At 40.8% G+C, this 22,051-nt stretch overlaps 2 long non-coding RNA genes across 2 annotated transcripts; one reads left to right on the plus strand and one right to left on the minus strand.

The window, feature by feature from the left end:
* Positions 1-437: 437 nt before the first annotated feature.
* Positions 438-8,999, minus strand: LOC309625728. The gene is made up of 3 exons (XR_014242711.1): positions 7,689-8,999; positions 4,701-7,095; positions 438-4,357 (listed from the first exon to the last, which is right to left on the minus strand). It is a non-coding gene; the product is annotated as an uncharacterized lncRNA (long non-coding RNA).
* Positions 8,775-13,010, plus strand: LOC309625746. Its single transcript, XR_014242728.1, has 2 exons — positions 8,775-8,849; positions 9,292-13,010. It is a non-coding gene; the product is annotated as an uncharacterized lncRNA (long non-coding RNA).
* The last annotated feature ends 9,041 nt before the right edge of the window (positions 13,011-22,051 follow it).

Raw genomic sequence — 22,051 nt, forward strand, 5'->3', positions numbered from 1 at the left:
TCCCCAAGCTTTATGTTTTGATCATGGTAATGCTTACTTAGCCGTATACACTTGTCAAAATTATACATTAGAATTAATTTTATTGCACAATTATACATCAATAAATCTTATTCTTTTTATTAATTAATTAATTTTTATTTTTGGCTGTGTTGGGTCTTCATTGCTGCATGGCTTTCTCTAGTTGCAGCGAGCGGGGGCTACTCTTCGTTGCGGTGCGCGGGCTTCTCATCGTGGTGGCTCCTCTTGTTGCAGAGCACGGGCTCTAGGCACGCGGGCTTCAGTCGTTGTGGCACTCGGGCTCAGTAGTTGTGGCGCACGGGCTTAGTTGCTCCGCGGCATGTGGGATCTTCCTGGACCAGGGCTCGAACCCGTGTCCCCTGCATTGGCAGGTGGATTCTTAACCACTGAGTCAACAGGGAGGTTCCAAAGCTTATTTTAAAAGAATAAACAAATTGGTTAATATGAATCCTGACTCTAATACTCACTTTCTTCCTCTATGAAAGAAGGGTAATATTTGCTAGCAAGGTAGTCGTCTGTATCCAATCGATTATTAATTTGTATATATATATACATATATTTGTGTGTGTGTGTGTATATATATATATATATATATATATATATGTATATATATATATATATATAAAAGAGAGAGAGAAATGCAGTAATATGCCTAGAACAATAGATACTGATTTCCTTCCACTTTGTTCTGTTTGAGCTTTGTTCAGTTAACAGCTGAACCACAAATTATAATGTAAGGTATAACCCATTCTTTTCTAACAATTACATAGAGAGAATTATTTTCCTAGTGTGTTTCAAAAAAGTTATATTACCAGGAGACTAGGTTGCATATTATCCAACAAGATGTCTTTATTGTTTTCTTTTACAGCCTTCAATGAATAGAGGAGATAAAAATGTAATGCCTTTGAGAGCTGTTATTACTTTGCTCCTTTTCTTTAGTAATTTACCTGAATATCCAGAACTGTCTGAGGTAACCAAATCACACAAACCAAATGTATCAGGAAGAGGAAAAGGGAAAAGACATACACACGCAGGCACACCTGCATGCACACACACACACACTCCATAAAAGCCCTTATTATTCTTCATAGTCTTTTTTTCAAAAGTTGCTACAATTATCAGTACTGACAAACTAAAAGCCAGAGAAGAATCATATACAAGGATTTTTCATTTTACCCTTGCTAGTTAGGTAGTGGTTTAGATGCACGACAGAACTTAGAATCATTCTCATATGATCCAATAGTGATAAAAATAAATGAAATATAACAGTCCCATAATACTGCACTTACTATATTTATTCACTGTATAAGGAAAAAAACCAACTTCGTGTTTATTTAAAATTGTTAAAATTGACTTTACTAGCTTTCAAAGTCACTTCCATAAGTATTATACAACACAAGCCCAACTTATTCCCCAAACTTTCTATTCACACTTGGGATGCACCAGAGGCCATTAACCCTTGCATTCTAGAGTTAAACTGATTCCTGCAGATCAAGACTATTAGTGTTTCATTTCCATTTAAGGTAATTACTGCTAAGTTAAAATACAGTACAAGTCCCAAAGGGATTTGCTCTATGTTTAGTCATTCAGAGAATAGGAATGACTGAAATAGACTATATTTCAGTAGATGGCGAAAGTATGTTTTAATAATAGGATAACATCAATAATACATGATAATATAGGCTTATAAGTTTCAAAGAACTTTATGAATGTTTAAAATGCTTATTAATCTATTTTAGACCTATCAGATTTTCTTTTTTAATATTCTGCTTTATTACAAAGAATAAAAAGGAGAAAACTTCACATGACTTGCTCAGTGTCACATAAAACAATATTCTCCGGGTTAACAGATTAATTTACAAATCACAGAGGCACATTTTTAAAGGAAGAGAAATTAGAAGATAGTAAGAGTATTTTAAAAAAATATCCGGAAGGCATCAAGTAATAAATAAGAGAGTTGGCATATTTTGAGGGAAAAATTCACATTAGCAGTTAAAAATCATTCTGGTTAGGAAAGAATGTCTGGAATCTACATGTCATATCTTTTTTCACTCCGTTCATTTTAGGTTCAAATCCTAGAATAGGGTGGGAAAAGAATGCAACAAAGAGCAGTCTTTATATATCCTTGTAGAGTTCACAGTTTTAAAATCCAAAAGCTTCAAATTGCAGTTTCATCAAAATACTTGTTCCCTATAGAGATGAGACATTATTATTTGGAAAATAAATTTTTGTTTATCACCGAAAGTGAAAGAGACCTGATAAACATACATTAGAAATACCCAGAGAGTGACTTACTTCCCTGGTGGCGCAGAGGTTAAGAATCTGCCTGCCAATGCAGGGGGCACGGGTTCGAGCCCAGATCTGGGAAGATCCCACATGCCGCGGAGCAACTAAGCCCATGCGCCACAACTACTGAGCCTGCGCTCTAGAGCCCGTGAGCCACAACTACTGAGCCCATGTGCCACAACTACTGAAGCCCGCATGCCTAGAGTCCGTGCTCCACAACAAGAGAAGCCACCGCAGTGAGAAGCACGCGCACCACAACGAAGAGTAGCCCCTGCTTGCTGCAACTAGAGAAAGCCCACGTGCAGCAATGAAGACCCAACGCAGCCAAAAATAAATAAAATATTTAAACCATAATTGGGAAAATAGGGAAATATATATAAAAAGAAGGAAAGAACTATGGCTGATATTTTGATGTTTCTCCTGCTAGTCTTTGCACAAATTATATGTTACCAAAATCATAATTTTATCGCATATGTATTTTTTAAAATTTATTTATTTATTTTGGCTGCATTAGGTCTTCGTTGTTGTGTGCGGGCTTTCTCTAGTTGCGGCGAGCAGGTGCTACTCTTCGTTGTGGTGCGAGGGCTTCTCATTGCGGTGGCTTCTCGTGTTGCAGAGCATGGGCTCTAGGCGCACGGGCTTCAGTAATTGTAGCACGCGGGCTCAGTAGTTGTGGCGCACAGGCTTAGTTGCTCTATGGCATGTGGGATCTTCCCAGACCAGGGCTCGAACCCGTGTCCCCTGGATTGGCAGGCGGATTCTTAACCACTGCACCACCAGGGAAGCCCCTCGCATATGTATTTTATACCCTGATTATTTTCACCTAACGTTTTATCATTACCAATTCTGCACTTCATTATATATATCAAAAGATATACATTTTTAAGTGTGATCTCTATTTTTTCTGAATTTTAGAAATTTTAGAAATAATACACACTAATTTTGAGGGGTAAAACAAATTACAAAAGTATAAAAAGGAAATAAGATACATCCTTCTATAAAACCTTGATTCCATCCTTACCCCTAAAACACAACCACTTTTAACACTTTACTGAATATCTTTCCTGCCTTAACAATACATAAGTACATAAACAATAATTTATTTTTCCATTCTCTCAGTATTGAACACTTAAGAGGTTTTAGTTTTTCACATCAATAGTGAGTGTAATGTATATTCTTGCATATTAATATTCAAATATTCTCTTATTATGTTTACCAGATTGAGTCTAAAACGGGGTTACTGGGTAAAAAGTTTATAATTATAACCTAAGTCCTTTATGCAGATGGTCAAAAGTCATCTCCAAAAAAGACTGCAGAGACCATATTCCCATCAGCAGTGGCTGGAACGTTCTCCTGTTGTATCCTTATGAAGTGTTGCCATTTGTAACCTTTGTCAATCTTGTAGGTCACAAATGAGTATGGTATTTTTATTTTCCCTTTTTTTGATTAACATAAAAACCTAAATTTTTATATGTTTAGGGTTAAGTATACATTTATTAGTCATCTGTAATTTTTTCTCTTGTCAATTATTTGTGACATTTGTCCTTTTTCTACTGGGTTAATATGCATTTTTTATTGAATTATCACAAATGTTATTTTTGTTGTTAGTTCTAAAGCTATCAGCCACATGTATTACAAAAACACTTCCCAGTTCTACATTTTCCATTTAATTTGGTTTATAATATCTTATGACACAAAAGTACTTAATTTTCTGCAGCCAAATCATGCATATTTTTCCTTTGTGACTTACCCTGTATCTTTTTAGGCTTAGAGAGTCCTTTACTTAGAAAAAAATAAGCTAAATTCACCTCCATGTTCTTTTTTTCCTTATGTTTCAGTTTTAAAATTTTAAAATTTATTTTGATATAGTATGCAAGGTGAGGTTTTTTTTTTTTTTTTTTTTTACACAAATGTTCATAGAAGCTTTATTTGTAACAGCCAACAACTGGAAACAACCAGATGTCCTTAAGCAAGTGAATGGATAAACAAGTTGTGGTACATCTGTTCATTAGAATATTACTCAGCAATAAAAAGTGATGAACTGGGGGCTTCCCTGGTGGTGCAGTGGTTAAGAATCTGCCTGCCAATGGAGGGAACACGGGTTCGAGCGCTGGTGCAGGAAGATCCCACATGCAGCGGAGCAACTAAGCCCGTGAGCCACAACTACTGAGGCTGCGCTCCAGAGCCCGTGAGCCACAACTACTGAAGCCCACGCGCCTAGAGCCCGTGCTCCACAACAAGACCGCAATGAGAAGCACGCACACGCAACGAAAAGTAGCCCCAGCTCGCTGCAACTAAAGAAAGCCCGCGTGCAGCAATGAAGACCCAACGCAGCCAAAAATAAATAAATAAATAAATTTATTAAAAAAAAAAAAAGTGATGAACTATTGATTAACACAAAAACATGGATGAGTCTCAAAGAAAGGATGTTCAGTGAAAGTAACCAGGCAAGAAAAGAGTATATACTGTATAATTCCATCTTTATAAAATTATAGAAAACACAAATCATCTATAGTAACGAAAATTAGATTAAGGCTTCCTTTGGGGATGCAGAGGGGAGGGGTAGAGAGGAGACACTATAAAGAGGCAAGAGGAAATTGGGGGTGGGTGATGGATATATTCATTACTTTTAATGTGATGATAGTTTCACAGGTGTATAAATAGGTCAAGACTCATCAAATTCTACACTTTAAGTATGTACTGTTTATTGTATGTCAGTTATACCTCGATAAAGCTATAAAAAAATTTTAAACTGAGCAAAGGCCTTATGGGAAAACAGTCATTGTGGTTTTAGAAAATTACAATTAGATATTAAGAAGTAAAATGGAAATACTCTGATTTTAGAAGCACAAGTTAGAGGTTGAGAGGAGTGACCCTTTAGAAGAAGGCAAAATATAAGAAAAAAGTCTAATAATCAAGACTGTCAGATGATAAAATAAAGTGGTCTCAGAGGTAGTAAGTTCCCAGTCCCAGAAGTATTAATCTGATGACCATTTGAACAATCCTAAAAATAGATGCTTGCCTTGGTCAGGCAATTATCTTATACGACTCCTCAGATTCTTTTAAACTCTAAAGTCACCCATTCACTGAGACAACACTGGCAGGATATACTTGCTGGTAGCAAACTCCCTGTTACTGATGCTCATGAAAACAACCACGAGGAATTTTCCACGAGAATAAAAGAAGTGAAAGTAATTCAAAGCACTAGGACTTCAAAGAAGTAAAGTTGAAAGGAAATCATTTCTTCAGATATAGAAATCACAAGTGAGTACAAAGAGAACAGTGAGTGATGGAACTTTGGGGAGGGGGTGGTTGGGTGGCAGACAGTCTGGGTGTGAGAATATTTGGGAGGAGGGGGTCAGCAGTGGGGGAGTCTAGAAAACCTAAGGTGTTGGTATAAGAAACTGAGAACCGGTGGTCTCAGCAGGGATTGGAAGACTGGGGTCTAGGGATGTTTTATCACAGGTGCTGTTGGACTTAATCTGGAATAATCTTCTGAAGAACAAAATATACCGCCATGTTCAAAAACTTCCAAGAGCTTCCTTTTGTACTTAGAATACCACTAAAATTCTTTAGCAGGGTTACATAGGTACTGCTAAGTGAAAATAGCAAGATGCAGGGAAATGTACAACAAAAACGGAATAGCATTAAAAACAAAAACAATAACAACTTCTTGTATGTACGTGTATTCTATATGAGCCTTTTACACACGGGCATCACTCTCAATGATGGCACTAAATTAAAACTCCTCCTAAAGCCTGTCCCCGGTCCCCCACAAGCCCCACTCTGGCATATGGTGCTGCTCCGAGGGGAGACAGGGATAATTGCTGGAAGCAGAGGGCGTCCAGTGAGGAGCAGCTGTGATCCCCACCAGCCACCTGGATGAAGCAATTAAATGATCCAGTGAGTGAAGAGACACCAAAGGGATGAAAATTGACTTGGGTAAAGGGAAAACGAGGTGAATTTCCTCACTCCTGAAAACCAAGGTGAATGTTAAGGGCAGACCCTTCTCAAGGTGAGGTTTTTAAACCCAACTTTCCTCTAAAAATCTAGTTTCCCCTTTCACATTGGTTTTTAATACTTCCGGTTCTACACACTATGTTCTAATTTAGTGTGATCTGCATTGGGGCGGGGTATCCCTTGGAAAAGTCTGCTGGGGAACCACACTTTTAATTACTCAAGCTTCATATACATTCTCACATCTGGTAGGAAGCGTCACAATTCCTCTACTTTGGAAAACATTTCTTAGCTATGCCTTCCCGTTCTTAGCTCCTTTCAATGTTTTCCCAAGATCTGGTACCGGTTATCCTCTGAGTTCCTTTCCGTGAGAAGAGCAGAAGAGATCAAAACCCAGCACCTAGAGGACATGTTAGACTTTCCCACATACCTTGAGGCTGTGGGTAGTGTGATACCAGGGACCGTTTCTACTCTTTCAGCTTTAGAGGGGGGCTTTTTAAAGTCATAAGTCCATTTTGATGCTTCCAATTCTATAACACCCTTTTAAACCTTGCTTTATCTAATGTAGCACTTATTACGCACTTCCCCCCTTTTCAGACCTACCGGTACACCATCTTTTCACCAACCTTGATGCACCATGCTATGTGTTTAAATGCTAAACCCTGTTTACATGGGTGTTAATGGGTGTTGCACAAAATTTAGAAGAATCCATCTCTCTCTCTCTCTCTCTCTTTTCCTTTTGGACTCTTGCCCCCATATCCTCAAGTTGGCTCAGAGTTGACTGGTCCACAGAATCTTTCCAGGTATTTTCATCTCTTTGGAGCACATCACCCGCTATCAGCAAAGAAAAGGAAAGGAGAAGCGTGGAGGGGAGGGAAGACAAAATGAGAGGAGAGAAAAGAAAAAAAATCACTAAAGTGTAAGGCCCCTGGCCTCACTAATATTGTCCCCATATACTTATAATAAAAATGTAATAAAACAGAAAATATTTCAAGACTTAAAATCTTTCTCTCGTTTTTCCTAATTAGGAACCAAAATACAGACTTTGCTTTATTTTTCAATTCAAATTAATGCCATGGTTTTTATTATTGTTATTATGTATTTTTAATTAAGGGCAATTTTAGTACTAAATTCGAATATTTCAGGAGTCCCCTGGGTGGATGGATGCATAGATAGGTATTTTATTATCTCACGATTTGACTACCCTAAATCTGCCATGCCAACCAAGCGTAGTTTAAAGAACAACCAAATTGACATCAAGAATTATTAGAGAAATGTATAATATATCAAGTTTTAAAATTCTCAGCAAGTTTTGATAGGTCTGTATAATTTTCACAATAGTATCTAGGATCTACAAAAACAAGCACAGGAGGCTTCCATGGCATTCCAATGACAAGCCCATATTCATATTATACTCAGATACCCACCTCCAAAACTATCACAAGGCAGTCACAGACATTTCTGGCATGAGCTCAGAGTTGTATATATCTGTACACATTTATTTATGTGTGTTTTCACATTTTAAAAAGTTATGCCTGAAATGCAAAAAAAACAAAATTTAAACACAATACATAATATTTTTGTTTAATTTGTCTTGAGACAAGTTTATTTTAACACACATGGTAGTCTAGGATCATCTTACAACTGATGAAAGTTAACCATTTTTTAACTTCATGGGAACACTATTTTTAAACACATTTTATCTCCCAAAGTAATAACATAAATCAGTCCCAAGTGCTATGTCAGTTGCTTTAACAAAAAAAACAACCACGACCAAAAAAACTGCCTATGAGGAAAAACCACTACTCACATTTACAGCTTTACTTTGTGATTAGGGTGGGCATTCATGAGGCTCCCAATTACAACACCTGCATGTGTAAACCATCCTTTCCTCTGCAGCACCAGCAACTTTGGGGTGATAGTCTGTGAAATCAAAGCATCCCCAAAGCGGTCCTCTCCCCTTTTACCTTGAATAGGAGTTAAAATGCAAGTTTTGACTAAAGCACTGAACACTAGACACCATGTTCCAAAGTGAAATACAACAGTATAAAGCAACATTTTCAAAGGAAGCATGCCAGGAAGGTTATGTAACTCTTATAACCATTTATCCATGTCAAAGGCAAAAAGAGTTGGAGATTTTTGAAGATGAAGGTTTTTGGATCAAGTTGCCAGCATGCTGTGTGAATCTGACCAGAAGATCTATGGGGTTGTTTGCTTACTGCAAGTGTAAGGCAAAGAGCTTCAAAGGGCTACCCAGGGATTGAAAATTGTGTCCTCATTACCCTCTGAGCTTTTGAAGGTAAAGTATTTCCCTTGGACCAGATCTGAGCCATGCAAGATAGCACTAGCTGTCTTTGATCCTGTTCAGGATCATCCGCTGGAAAGTAGGTACCATAGCAAAAAGCAGCAAGGGGTGTACTTCAGAATGACTCCTTGAGGCTGTGGATGACCAAATACAAATGCACTTCTGCAGGTCAAGGGAGCTTTGGGAAACAAAGAAGCACCTGTTAGAAGAAGGGCCAGTTTTAAACACAGGCCAAATGGAGAGGGCCAGTTTTAAGTACTGGATCATCAACAGTCCTTGTCAAGTAAGAACTTTCTTATCTCCCCATCCTTTTCTCTGCTATGAGCTCTAACCCTAGAGCAGCAAGAAACTTCAGTTACCAAGACGGAGAAGAAGTAGGAGCACTTCAGAGAGAGAGAGAGGGAGAAGGAGAGGGAAAGGGAAGGAGGGAGAGGGAGAGGGGGAGAGGGAGAGAGGGAGAGAGGGAGAGAGAGAGAGGGAGAGAGAGAGAGAGAGGGAGAAGGAGAGGGAAAGGGAAGGAGGGAGAGGGAGAGGGGGAGAGGGAGAGAAGGAGAGAGAGAGAGAGAGAGGGAGGGAGAGAGAGAGAGAGAGAGAGGGAGAGAGGGAGGGAGCGAGAGAGAGAGACCTGGACTCCCATTTCCTACAGCTCTTTGCCTCTGCATGCTCATGCTGGGAAAGGGAAGACATGTACCTTTCAAGCAAGATTGTGATTTTGTTTGTTACAGGAACGTGGCCATTACAAATGACTATGGTTAATTTTCTCATTGGAAGCAACTGGGAAGTCTTTGATTTTCAAAAGTCGTGGGAATTGCTTGGATTGTCATTTGCACGACGATCAGACCATTTTCAAAGCTGTCCCCCTTGTCTTTTTATTCCCTCCTGCCCTTGACTTTCACACACAACCTTTCTTCCTCTTCTTCATGCTACAGTTTAGTGATGATAATCGCAACAACAGCCCACATTACTGAATGCTTACTCTGTGCCAGGCACTGTTCTATGTATTTTATACATACATTTCCCATTTCGTCTTCACACGAATCTGTATTATTACCCCCCCCCCCATCTTACATATGAGGAAACTGAGGTTTATCCATGGTTGCAAGTAAGTAGAGGATTGGGAATTTACCCAGGTAGCCCGACTCGAAAACAATGAATAAATATGTAGTCTCTCAGTTCAAAGGATAAAAAATACCAGGCTTGCTTTCTTTAATAAAACATACGTGGATCTCCCCCCACTTCATGAGAAAATGGGAACATTCCACTGAAGGAGAAGTAGTAGAAAAGTAAACATAGCTATTTTTTGTAATCATAAAATCCGCTGATGTACACACTTATTCCAAACTCCTGGATGATATCATTATGTCAACAATCACAAAGCTTTCTCAATGTGGACATGAAATAACCACAATCAAACCAACAACACCTAAAATTTGTAATGTTTGAGCTTTAAAACTGCCTTTTCATATTTTAATCTAATTTTCTTCTCACAACAATCCTGTGAGTAGGTATCATGAATACTATGTCTTCCATGAGGAAATGAAGATCAAAGCTTTTAAAAACTGTGATTTATTTAACACCAAAAATGAATACATGAGAGTCAAGACTAAAGGGAGTACATATCAGGGACCTCCCTGGTGGTCCAGTGGGGAAGACTCGAGCTCACAATGCAGGGGGCCGGGGTTCGATCCCTGATCGGGGAACTAGATCCCGCATGCCGCAACTAAGACCCGGTGCAGCCTAAATAAATAAGTAAATAAAAAGGGGGAGCGCATATCAAAGGGAAGTTGACATATCAACTCATAGTTGCATCAATATTTATATTCATCACTCTTGATCCTTATGCTTTGCATTTTTCAGTAATCAAGATGCCTCACAAATCCTCTTCCATATAATGAATCCCTCACTTCATTCCAATGAGATAATTCATGGCAACTAACGATGCATATGGTTTTCAGATGTAGAAAGTAGGGCCTCAAGAAGTAAAGGAGCTGGCCAAGTCACTGGGATACAAGAATCTTATAGGATTCTACAAAACTGAGTTGAATTTATGTCCTAATATGGAAAGGCATGCCTTTTCTCACTAGAGAGATTCTTCTAGAACTTCAAAACCATGCCACTATACTTCACAGTAACCTAGTCATCTGCGTCGCTGTTCTCTGAGAGAGCAAAGGTTCATGCAAGTAATTAGTCCTGCTAATTAAATTCCAGGCTTTCTTTTTCTTTTTTGAATTCCAAAAGTGAAAGCATTCTTTTCTCTCTATGCTTCATCTCCTCACAAACAAAGACTCATAAACATGCCCACCTTCCAACCACTATATTTTTTCACATTCTTGATAGCCACAAATACTAACAATTCACTAGCACAGTGGTTTTCGGACTTTAGCGTTCCTCAGAACCATCTAGATGTCTTGTTAAAACACAGACTTCCTTCCCCAGAGTCTCTGATTCAATCACATCTGGAGTGGTGCCTGATAGTGGGCACTTCTAACAGATTTCCAGGTGATGCTGCCACTGCCGGTCTGGGTACCACACTTTGGGAGAACCCCCGGACACGTATTTCTCCCAAACGTTCCCTTAAAGGGTCCCCACTGAAAAGCGCTCAGCTGCTAAGGCTTCTATTTGGAGGAAAAGGAAACAGTTGTCATGACTCATGGCCTTTTTCAAGTTTTTCCAGGCACAAAATTAAAAACAGAAAACGACTAGATTGAAAGCAAAATGAAAACAGCTAAACTGTCTAAATTTTGACTTACGGCATGGTTTCTGGGGTTAAGAAAAAAAACATAATAACGACTCACGTGACCCTGAGGCTGACCACACTGAAAGCTGTCACCACTGAGGCTACCAGAAAAACCTGGAGACCAAGCCAGGCTGCTCCTGTCCTAACCCAGAATCATCTCAGACACTTGGCTCCCAGTTTTGTTTTGTTTTGTTTTTCTCTGTCAATAGTAAGTTCTTGCACACAATTCTCCAAACACATCATCAACCTATAACACTTTTCATTACTCATTTTTTTCTACACCATCTCTACTATTTTTTTACCAGAAAAAAATATTAACTGTCCATAAACAAATACTGTTGGAACATCAATCAGGTAGATCAAAAATCTGAAGAGAGAAGCTGGCAAAGGAGTTTTCTTCAGCTTCCTTTATTTTTGTGATGATCATCTCTGGACAACTCTCAGGGAGATTTTCATTCCATTTTGCATCTCTTTGGGGAAAATGAAGGGATTTTATGTTATGGTATAAAGTACTTCAGTATTTTAGTTTAATTATCAAAAGTGTGACTAGTATTTTAAACAGCACTGTTCCATAAATAAAAATAACTGACAAGAAACGTTGTTATTACAAGATACAACATTTCTGCTTAGAAAAGAAGCTGTTTGTTCTACCTTTAATATAGCAATATATTGCAGGAACTACTGCCCTTTTACTCTGATCACCATGAGTCCATTAAATTTCAAAATATGGGCCAGCCAGTGAAGGATAACACTAATAAGTGATGAACCAAAGCCATCCAGATGTAGTCTTTATGTCCCAGTGCTAAGAGAAGGAAAAACATAAGGATAATGGTAAGGTCACTGAATACACAGATTTGGAAAGAAATTATTCTGTATGAGCATGAGTCACCAAAACTACTTCCTTAGTGATAAAAGTTGCCTAAGTAACCTAGATGCCTGATTCTGCTAAGAAGTACATGGGCAGTGGGTTGGGTTTCAAACCCACTAATCATTTCCTTTCCTTAATTGCTAACTGCTCTTCCCGGCTGCCGTTTGGGGCCTGAGTTTTCTGTAGTAACCCAGCAACTAGTTATTATGCTCTATTTTATCAAGGAGAATGAAACAGTAAACTCAACATTTCCATGGATTTCAGAGGAAGAGTCGCTGTTATTTCACTCTGACTTGAGGGGGACATCATGAAACTACTGAACTAGATCTCAATGTGACAGCATGATTATGCAAGACTTAGAGACAAAAGGATTTAACAGAGAAGAGATGAGTCAGTTAGGGGCCCTCTGAGTGTCAGGAAGGTGCTTTATTCAATTCTGGGTCCTCAGGGCCCAGGAGAGAGCCTGGCCCCCAGGAGGACTCAAAATGCATTGACTGAACAGGGTCACTGGTTCTCTTAAGAATATTCCAATCTGGGCTTCCCTGGTGGCGCAGTGGTTGGGAGTCTGCCTGCCAATGCAGGGGACGCGGGTTCGAGCCCTGGTCGGGGAGGATCCCGCGTGCCGCGGAGCAACTGGGCCCGTGAGCCACAACTACTGAGCCTGCGCGTCTGGAGCCTGTGCTCCGCAACGGGAGAGGCCGCGATAGTGAGAGGCCCGCGCACTGCGATGAAGAGTGGCCCCCGCTCGCCGCAACTAGAGAAAGCCCTCGCACAGAAACGAAGACCCAACACAGCCAAAAATAAAAATAAATAAATAAATAAAATTTGAAAAAAGAAAATGCTCCCTATTTCACTTACAAAATTAATAAAAAAAAAAAAAAGAAAGTACTTTCTCTTCTTATAGCCTATATTTAAAAAAAAAAAAAAAAGAATATTCCAATCTATCAAGTAATGGCACTGCTGCTGAGCTGGGATTTCATCAGGCTGTTACGTTTTCATGCATCCTTTTCCCCTTCTATCTACAATGGGGCTGTGATATTTGTTGCTCTTGCCCTTGTACTCATATGAAGCACTTTACCAATGCTCTCTTTTAACAGAGAGCTGGGACAAGTGAGCATTTCTTGGAAAAATCTGAGATGAAACGGCAATGAGATTAGTATTGGGCAAGAAATGTTTAAAGCTGGGTAGTAAGGTCATATGTGGTATCAGTAACATTGCTTGGGTTTGGCCTCAAGAATCTTGGTCGTCGGATAGTTCACTAAACCTCTCATTTCACACACATCTCTCATTATTCTTGGACTATGTAATATTAGTATTCCAAATGTTAACAAATCTCTCTAAAATTCAAACTCATGGAGAGTAAGTACGGGGAGAAGTTGTTCTTACTTATAGAGGCAATGTGTTCCAAAAATGTGGTCAGTTTCTTTCTTTTCCACTAGCAAGTGTGGGTAAAGGACTGTTATTCATTTAATTGCATGCAGGGATGATATGTCATAACCATCAAATCATTCTGGTGGGCTGAGTCAGAATTAAGAAATGAGATCTCCACAGAAAAGCCCCAAAATGCCCATCGACGTCTTGATGATTCATTAAGGGCACCATATTCTCTGAATCCTAAGGGGTTTTGTGGCTGTATCAGAACAGGGGGGAAAAGGTCCAAAGAGATAGACGAGACACCATGGTTAGAATTCCAGACACCTGGGGATGTCACCAGCAGCAGTACAAAAAATACATGTGTATTTCCCACAGCATGGGAAATACCGCACTACAGTGAACTTTGGAGTGTGGGACCTACAGCCAGAAGTCCTGGGTTCAAATCCCAGGTCTGCCACTTGCTGGCTGTGTGAGCTTGAGCAAGTTACTTAACTGCTCTGTGCCTCAGTTTCTTCATATGTCTAGTAGGGCTGTTGTGAGGATTAAATAAGTTAACACATGGCAAATAGTAGGCACTCAATATACATAGGCTATCATTATGATTACCATTAGCTTTCCTATCTGGGCCACACTCTCATTTAAGGAACGACATCAAAGTTATGCCTGGTTATCATTATCATTGTTTAGAGTTCACTAATCAAGGACTGTGAAAACCAACCCAAAGTCAGCACAAGGAAAACCCTGATTAGACCTGCAAATAGCACTGCACAGATGTCCAGCCTCCTAAAGTTCTCGAGATGACCGATAAATAAATTACAATCTTGGTTCGGAACAGTTTTTCATAATTTATGATATGAAAAGTATATTTAATCTATATTAAGCTCAAACCCCCTCATATTTTTGCAGTTATTCCATATAGCCATATGAGTCCCATTAGAAGGCATATTTCTAGTACTTAGCTAATTAGAATCACAAAGCCTTACTCAATATTTTAGAAACCATTGCAGCAGAATTACGGAGAGGGCTGCCAATCCCTTTATTCTGCTACAGTTAACTCAGAATGGTCTTTCTTAACTTACTTCTCATTCCAGTGAAATTTCTTAATCCTTTTGCCTTGCTTAGTTTTATCCTCATGCCATTTTATATTTCCTTTCATTTGCCATATGGCTCCATTTAGGGTTACTTTGATTTATAAGTTCACTTTTTTTTCTAACACTTTGTCTTTTTTTTTTGTAATTAGGAGAACATAGTTTCACATCTTTTGTATTGGACTTTTTTCCCCTCAGCATAATGTTTTTGATTTTCATCTCTAACCCCTACAAATCACCTTGATCTTTGTCAGCATACACAAAGATCTAAGTTTGATGGGGTATATTTTAAACTCTGAGTTTATCAAATACAGTCAAAATTAAATTTAATATTCAAGATTCTGAAGAACATCATTTCACTGGCTAAATGAAAGTGATACAGCAGAGCTAAAGCTTCTCCAGATTTTTGGAAAGATTGGTCAATTCATTAGTCAGTTTTGAGGTAAGTGGGATGGAGTTCCTTTATTTTTCCCAAATATACAGAAAAGAGATTATGGCTATAAGATAATCAATATCCCTTTCCCAACTTCATAGGTTACCATTAAGAAACCAAAAATTATTTTAAAAAAATTCTTCAGTTCTTTCAAAGAAAAGTATGCTATTAAACAAAGTTATTATAATTAGACCCATTACCAAAATATCTTCTGAAAAAAAGTCTGCCCCTTGGGAACTTGATGACCTCCTCAGAATAAGCTGAATAAATTCCCAGGATGCCAAAGCACTTGGCAAATTTTCTGGCACTGGCATGACTTTCTTTCTCTATCCTGAAAATGGTAAAAACAACATTATAGGACACAGGGCAAAACCTGCTTGTTTTCTTAAGGTCTCACTAGGCAAGTAACTAAACTGTGACGGTATCACTTAGCTCTCTTTCAAATAAGGTTTGGTTTTTATAACTGGACTGCTTTTGTCTTGCTTTTTGGATCTAGTGAACCAATAATGACAATGTAGCTTCACGTCTTTGTCTAACATGGACTCGACTTTTTTTTTTTTTGCACTAGGTTTTTCCCTCAGTATATTAATTAATATTCCCTCTTCCTCCTACATCTTCACCACCTTCTCTTTCCTTAGTCAGAGACAGTACCTCAGACTTTGATGAAAAGGTAAATTATATATATGTCTAATCTCCTAAAGCTCTAGAGATGACAGATGAATACATTACAATATTGTTTCAGAACAAATTTTCATAATTTGTGATATGAAAAAAGTATATTTAATCTATATTAAGCTCAAATTCCATAATATTGTTGTAGTAGATATAGTTTTATGGGAAACTATCATCTGCTTTCCCCACAAAAGTATCAAAGAAAATTCTAGAAGTTTGTCTTTAAGCTTCTTTTTCTCTGAGTTTTTTTTTTTGAAACACAAAAATGATGGGCATGAAAGTGTTTCGTGCCTCTGAACTTTTCAAAACTGTTTTAGAGGATACTGAAAAAGCCCCTGATTTTGCACCAACTGGGGTAAACCAGACCAACACCCGCAAATCGCATATGGAACAATCTAAAGCAATCTATATTAATTTATGTGAACAGACTAGAATGCTGTAAGGAGTAAAACTGCATGACCCCTTGGGTTTATACCCCACCTTCTTCATGAAGTTTTGCTCTATATAGACTAGAGAAGGGAAGATACTTCCAGGTAAATGGATCTGAGTGAATTATCTTTCATCTCAGATTAATTTTCCACCTAAAAACAATTGTTTTCCAACTATGAGGATTCCATTCTCTTAATCTGTCTGGAAAGCTCAGAGCCCTCGACTTGCTCCTCCTCTCTCCAACTTCAGGCTCAGTTTACACCCACCAATGTGTCTGACTTTGAATCAAAACCTCTTTTTCTTAATAACTGCATGCTTAAGACTCCCTAAAGATCAGGCTTTTACCATTCACATGATCTACTGCAAACGGCTTTCAGATGGGTCTCCCCAATTCATCCTCCACAACAGGCCAGAACAATCTTCCTGAAACACGGCCACAAGCATGTCTTTCTCCTAGTCAAAACTCACAGTGAATTCCCACTGCCCACCACATTAATTATAAACTCCTCTCCTTGGCATTTAGTCCTCCAACGCATGATCCCATATTAGCTTTCCATTCCCTTTCTCCCCTACAACTGCTCCATAATCAGCCACACTGGGATTCTTACTATTACCTACATGTCCCTAGAAGTCGGACACATACGCAATTTTTTCTTATACTGTTTCATCAACTTTGAGCATCCTTTCTCTAGGATAAACTGTAGAAATCATACTTATTCCTCAAATACCACCTTCTCTGAATACATTTTCTGATCTCCCCCAAATGGACATGATCATTTCTCCATCTAAACCCTTCAGCGCACTCACTCACCATACTCTGCTATGTATTACAGCTCTTTCATGTGGTTCCTAATTTTTTCAAGGCTATGAGCTCCCCAGAGGCATGAAAAGTTTCTTAACTTACCTGAGTATACTAAGTGTTGCAGGCAGTGCAGAAAACGAGTTCCCCTGCCTAATGAATGGAATGTGAGGAAAGACGGGAGGGTGGGGGAAATGTGGTGTATTCATGGGATAGAAAAGAACTTAGGGCTCCACTGAAATTGCTGTCTTGGGGGGAGCAGTGGGAACTCAGGATGGATGGGAACATCCTTAGCCTAGCTTTCAAAGGCCACTGTCAAACTATGAGCCTCAACTTCCTCTGAAGCAAAATTTCTGTTGCCTTCATCATCTTTATTACAAATTGTCATTATTTGGTTTGTTCCTTTACTTAAGTATTGCCTCTCTGTACCACACATACGCACACATGGACTCAGCTCTATGTCCCAAGACCACATGGGTGATACCTGCCTTGTTCACGTTCCCTGCTGTCTAGCAGGATGCCTGGAACATGGTACACATTCAATACATGTGTTTTGAGTCAGTTAATAAAAGCTGTGGATCATAATACCCGGTAAAGATTAGAGGATGTCATGTTTAAAATGACTAGCACACCGCTTGAACGTAATAGACGCTAGTAAATATTAGTCTCCTCTTTCTTCCCTCCCTCCCTCCTCCCTTTATGAACTGCTCATGCACTAATTCATACGTTCAACAAATGTGCCAGGCTTCTCTGTAGGCACTGGAGATAGGACAGTGAGCAAAAGAGAGAAAAGTCTCTACCCTCATGGAGCTTACCTTCTCACAAGGGAATGATTCACTTTGGATCTTTAGGGAGTCTTAAGCATGCAGTTGTTAAGAAAAAGAGGTTTTGGTTCAAAGTCAGACACACTGGTGGGGGTAAGCAGAGCCTGGAAGAAGGGAAGCCAATTGCAGTACTGCTGGGATGAGGTACAAAGTGGCTTGGATGTGAGTCACAGCAACATAACAGAGGAGTGGGTGCAGAAAGCAACGGACAGGACACCCATGGGATCTGAGCCATCGAAGGGTAAGGAGGTGGCAAGGATGACGGAAGTTTCCTATCTTGCTAGTTTGCTATGTTGCCTTAAATAGACAGGGGAGTTTTGAAGGGGAAGCTGCTGTGGTTGGTGGGGTTTCGGGTGTGAGATGAGCTAAGTCCAACCTTGGATATAATGCCTTTCAAGAGACAGAAAGGAGTCCAGGTGAAAATATTTCACTCTCGAAGTAAGGATTTAGAGTTAGGTAAAAACCAGACTCCCTTCTTATCTATTATGAATCACTGTTCCATCATTTGAATAACATAAAACATGATATTCTATCCCCAAATTCCTTTAGGAATCTGCTCCTTCACAACACGATCTGGCAGTTGTCCTCCCTCTGCAGCCCCTGAAACACAGTACGCCCCTAAATGATATTTGTGAATTAAACTGATTAATAGCAAGCAAAATTTTATCAAGACAAAGAGAAAAGAAATGTGCATTTGGAATCAGAAAGGGCTCCATTCAAATGCTTGCACCCTTCCTGCCTCCACTGCTACTTATATGACCATGGGCAGACTGGTCATATAAGTTTCCTGTCCTCCAGTAGACACAGAAGTTAAAGCACTTCTATTATTGATTCTTATTATTACCTTTAATACTATGCCCTTTAGATTTTGCCATGATTTTCAGCCTCTCACTTTATCCACCTTCTCATTGCTGACATTCCGTCCAGGCGATCCAGCTAGAAGCTGTCCTCTTGGCATGACCTCCTGCCAGCCAGCTCTCCTAAAGCCTCCACAGGCCACTAAGCTCCTCTCCGCATGGCTGGCTGGTCCGTCAGTTCAAATCGCCTGATTCAACTGACATCACCACAGCTTGCAAATTCCAAAATCACTGTTAGTATACTTTAGATTTGGTAATGTTTACGCCTGGCCTACACACTGTACCACTGTGTCCTTATTTATATACAACTTGCAGCAGGCAGTGTTTGAAGATGCTTCAGGGTCCAGCATTCGAAAACACCCTGGAAATAGGTTTTCACATCAATCAAAAAAATAAATATGAAAAGCGAGAAAGCTATGTCTACGTACTGTTTACTTCCAAAAGGTAGCTAAGAACATGGGGGCACAGACAGAGCAGGATTAGTTATCATGCTCAAGGATGTTAGCTCAGACATATATTTCCTTCATTGATGACTAGCCCTCCTTGGTTAAGGCACTGTCCTGGTTGGTGTATAATTTATCTCAGAATGAAATGAATTCTTTCCAAAGTCTCATGCATTCTGTATGAATGAGTAATAGTGTTTTTGTAACCTTCGCTTTTCTGCACTCTACAATCCACCCCAAGCTATGGCAATTTCTAATAGGAAGGACGCATCGGATACTGTGTCTGTGCGTGCGTGTGTGTGTGTGTGTGTGTGTGTGTGTGTGTGCACGTGGTGTATGGCAAGTATTACGGATTGAATATTTGTGACCCCTACAATTTATATGTTGTAGCCGTAATCTCCAATGTGCGGCTATTCGGAGGTGGGGTCTTAGGAAGGTAATTAGGTTTAGATGAGGTCATGAGGGTGGGGCCCCTAAGATGGGATTAGCGTCCTTACAAGAAGAGACCAGAACGTGCACTCTTTCTGCCACGTGCGGACACAGCAAGAAGATGGCCATCTGCAAACCAGCAAGCAGACCCTCATCAGACACCAAATCGGCTGGCACCTTGATCTTGGACTTCCTGCCTCAAGAGCTGGGAGAAATAAATATTTGTTGCTTAAGCCCCCCAGTCTATGGTATTTTGTTATAGCAGCCTAGGCTGACTAGGAAGGGCAGCAAGTGAACATATCACAGTCCTGAGAATACAGATCGGGGACAGGTTAGAAAGGAGGAGGGATACCCCCAGATGATGAGGAGGGCCAGTGTCCATCCCAGAGGAAGTCGCCACAGGCCTGAGGAATTTGCTGTGGTCACCAACAGGGCACCCTGCCACACCACACCAGAGCCTTGCCCTCATTTTCCGTAGTGAGTCAGTCAGCATGAGTCCTCTGACAGCACCAGCTTGTTGCCCTGGGATCAGCATTTTAGGTGGGCGAAAGGTCCATCCTCCCTTCCCCCCAGAGGGAGGTGGCTTTTTCTCATCCTAAGGGTTCCAGGCAAACTCACAATGGTGACATTTGTTGAGCAGTGGCTTGAATAAAGGGCGCTCTGAGAGCAAGACGGTAACATGGAGCATAAGCTGGTCTGCCAGGGCACCACGCCCCAGGAATGCTTGGGAGGGATCCGAAGCCTCCCAGGGAAGGAGAGAATTAAGGAAATCCACAGCAGGGGAGCTGTACCACAAGGGGTCCTGCAGTTTTCGACCTTGGCAGCCCCATTTGCCAGAACTAACTGAAATGCAGTAAACAAAATATTGCCTAAAAGAGGCTTGTACAAAAAAGCTGGAATAAACCCTTCATTTGGTTCTAAACTATCTTTCTTAAATGCCAGGTAACTTCCAGCACCCCCCCTTCCAAAACACAAAACAAAAATGGAAGAATTTTTACTTCCCCTCTACCCTCCCACCCCCATTCACTATAGAATCAAGATGCTTTTATTTTTACAGTGGTTTTGGGGCTAATCCTCTCAATACTCCTTCAGTCTTGTAAATACAAAAGGAAACACAAACCTCTGATTTTTGAATTGCTACAGATATGACTAAAAGACTGGCTTGGATTGGCTCTCTTCATCTCCCTTTGGGGGTAACCATGCTGTTGTGCATGTTACTAGTATCGCAACAAAAACCCTGTTGAGTGATTTACCTGGAAGGTTTTGGTGTTAGAATCTGAACACTACCTTGGTGCCCTAGACCAAAAGTTTTTTGCTCTGTAGACAGTTTTATCTCCCTCACTCCGAGACCAACTGCAAGAATTCTTCTGGAAAATAGGCCAAGGGACCAGTGACATTTCCCAGACAAGTCACCAGAATCCTGCAGTGAGCACCATCGCTGAGCTAAAATGAACATATAAATCTACTTCCCTCAAACATTCTATCATTTGAGGTATAAAATTGCCTTTCATTCATCGAATTAAGCATTTAAAGTAATACCTAATTAATTCTATAACTGATGCATATTATACCTTTAATGACTTCCGCTACAGCAGAAAAACCAGTGATCAATTTGATTTTGCAACTGCGGACGCTGAGTTTCCTCTTTCACCCAAAACTTCCAGATCATGTTAAAAGCCGGGTGTGGTTTTGTGGGGGCAGGGGTAGGCCGAGAGGAGACCGGAGGGAAGGGTGGGAGGGAACTTTGCAAGAAGAACCTTCCCGGAGGGCATTTGTGACCCGCGTTTGGCGGTTATAGAGCCCGGGCCGAAGTTTCTTACTAAAGAGAAGTCTGCACATTGGCGCAAAATCAGGCTTTGGCGAGTTCTTAAGAATTTACGGGCGCTGTAGTCTCCTCGCAGGCGAACTGCACACAAGAAAGCGCAGGCCCAGCTCGAAGTTGCGTAAAACTTCCATCCAACAGTGCGCGCGCGCGCGCGCGCACCCGGGGAGACTTGGGTCAATCTCGTCTAACGGTTTCCCTGAACCGCTCGCAGCCCTCGACCTCGGCGGGACGGCCCGGCGCAGTGACTCGCCGCCAGTGACTCAGCGACCCCACCCATCTCCCCCGGGCTTTCCTCACAGTTCCCGCCGTCCAAAGCTGGACCCAGCCCGTCAGGTCCCCGAAGAGGACTCTCCAAGACTAGAGGGCGAAGACAGATGGGGCCCGACCGATGCCCCTTCCGCAGCAGGCGGTGCGCAAGGCTGCTCGGGGGGCTCGAGCCCTGCGTCCCGGGCTGTGCGCGCTCCCACCTCGCGCTCCAATCCCAGACCCTCTTTGTTTCTTTGTCCACGCCTTCCGATCTGCTGGAACCCGCACTCCCCCTCTTCCTGCCCCTTGGCCCGCGGGTCTCCCCACCCACCAGCTCCCTGCGGACCGAAGCCCCGTTGCTGCGCGCCCCTCCCGCGCCGCTCTGGCTCGGTGCCCGGGACCCCTCCGGTCCAGTCCCGGGGGGGTCCCCCCACCACTGAGCGACCCCGCCTTTTTCAGCA

Source organism: Balaenoptera borealis, assembly GCF_965194805.1.
Source record: "Balaenoptera borealis genome assembly, chromosome: 3".
In the NCBI taxonomy this organism is placed as follows: Eukaryota; Metazoa; Chordata; class Mammalia; order Artiodactyla; family Balaenopteridae; genus Balaenoptera; species Balaenoptera borealis.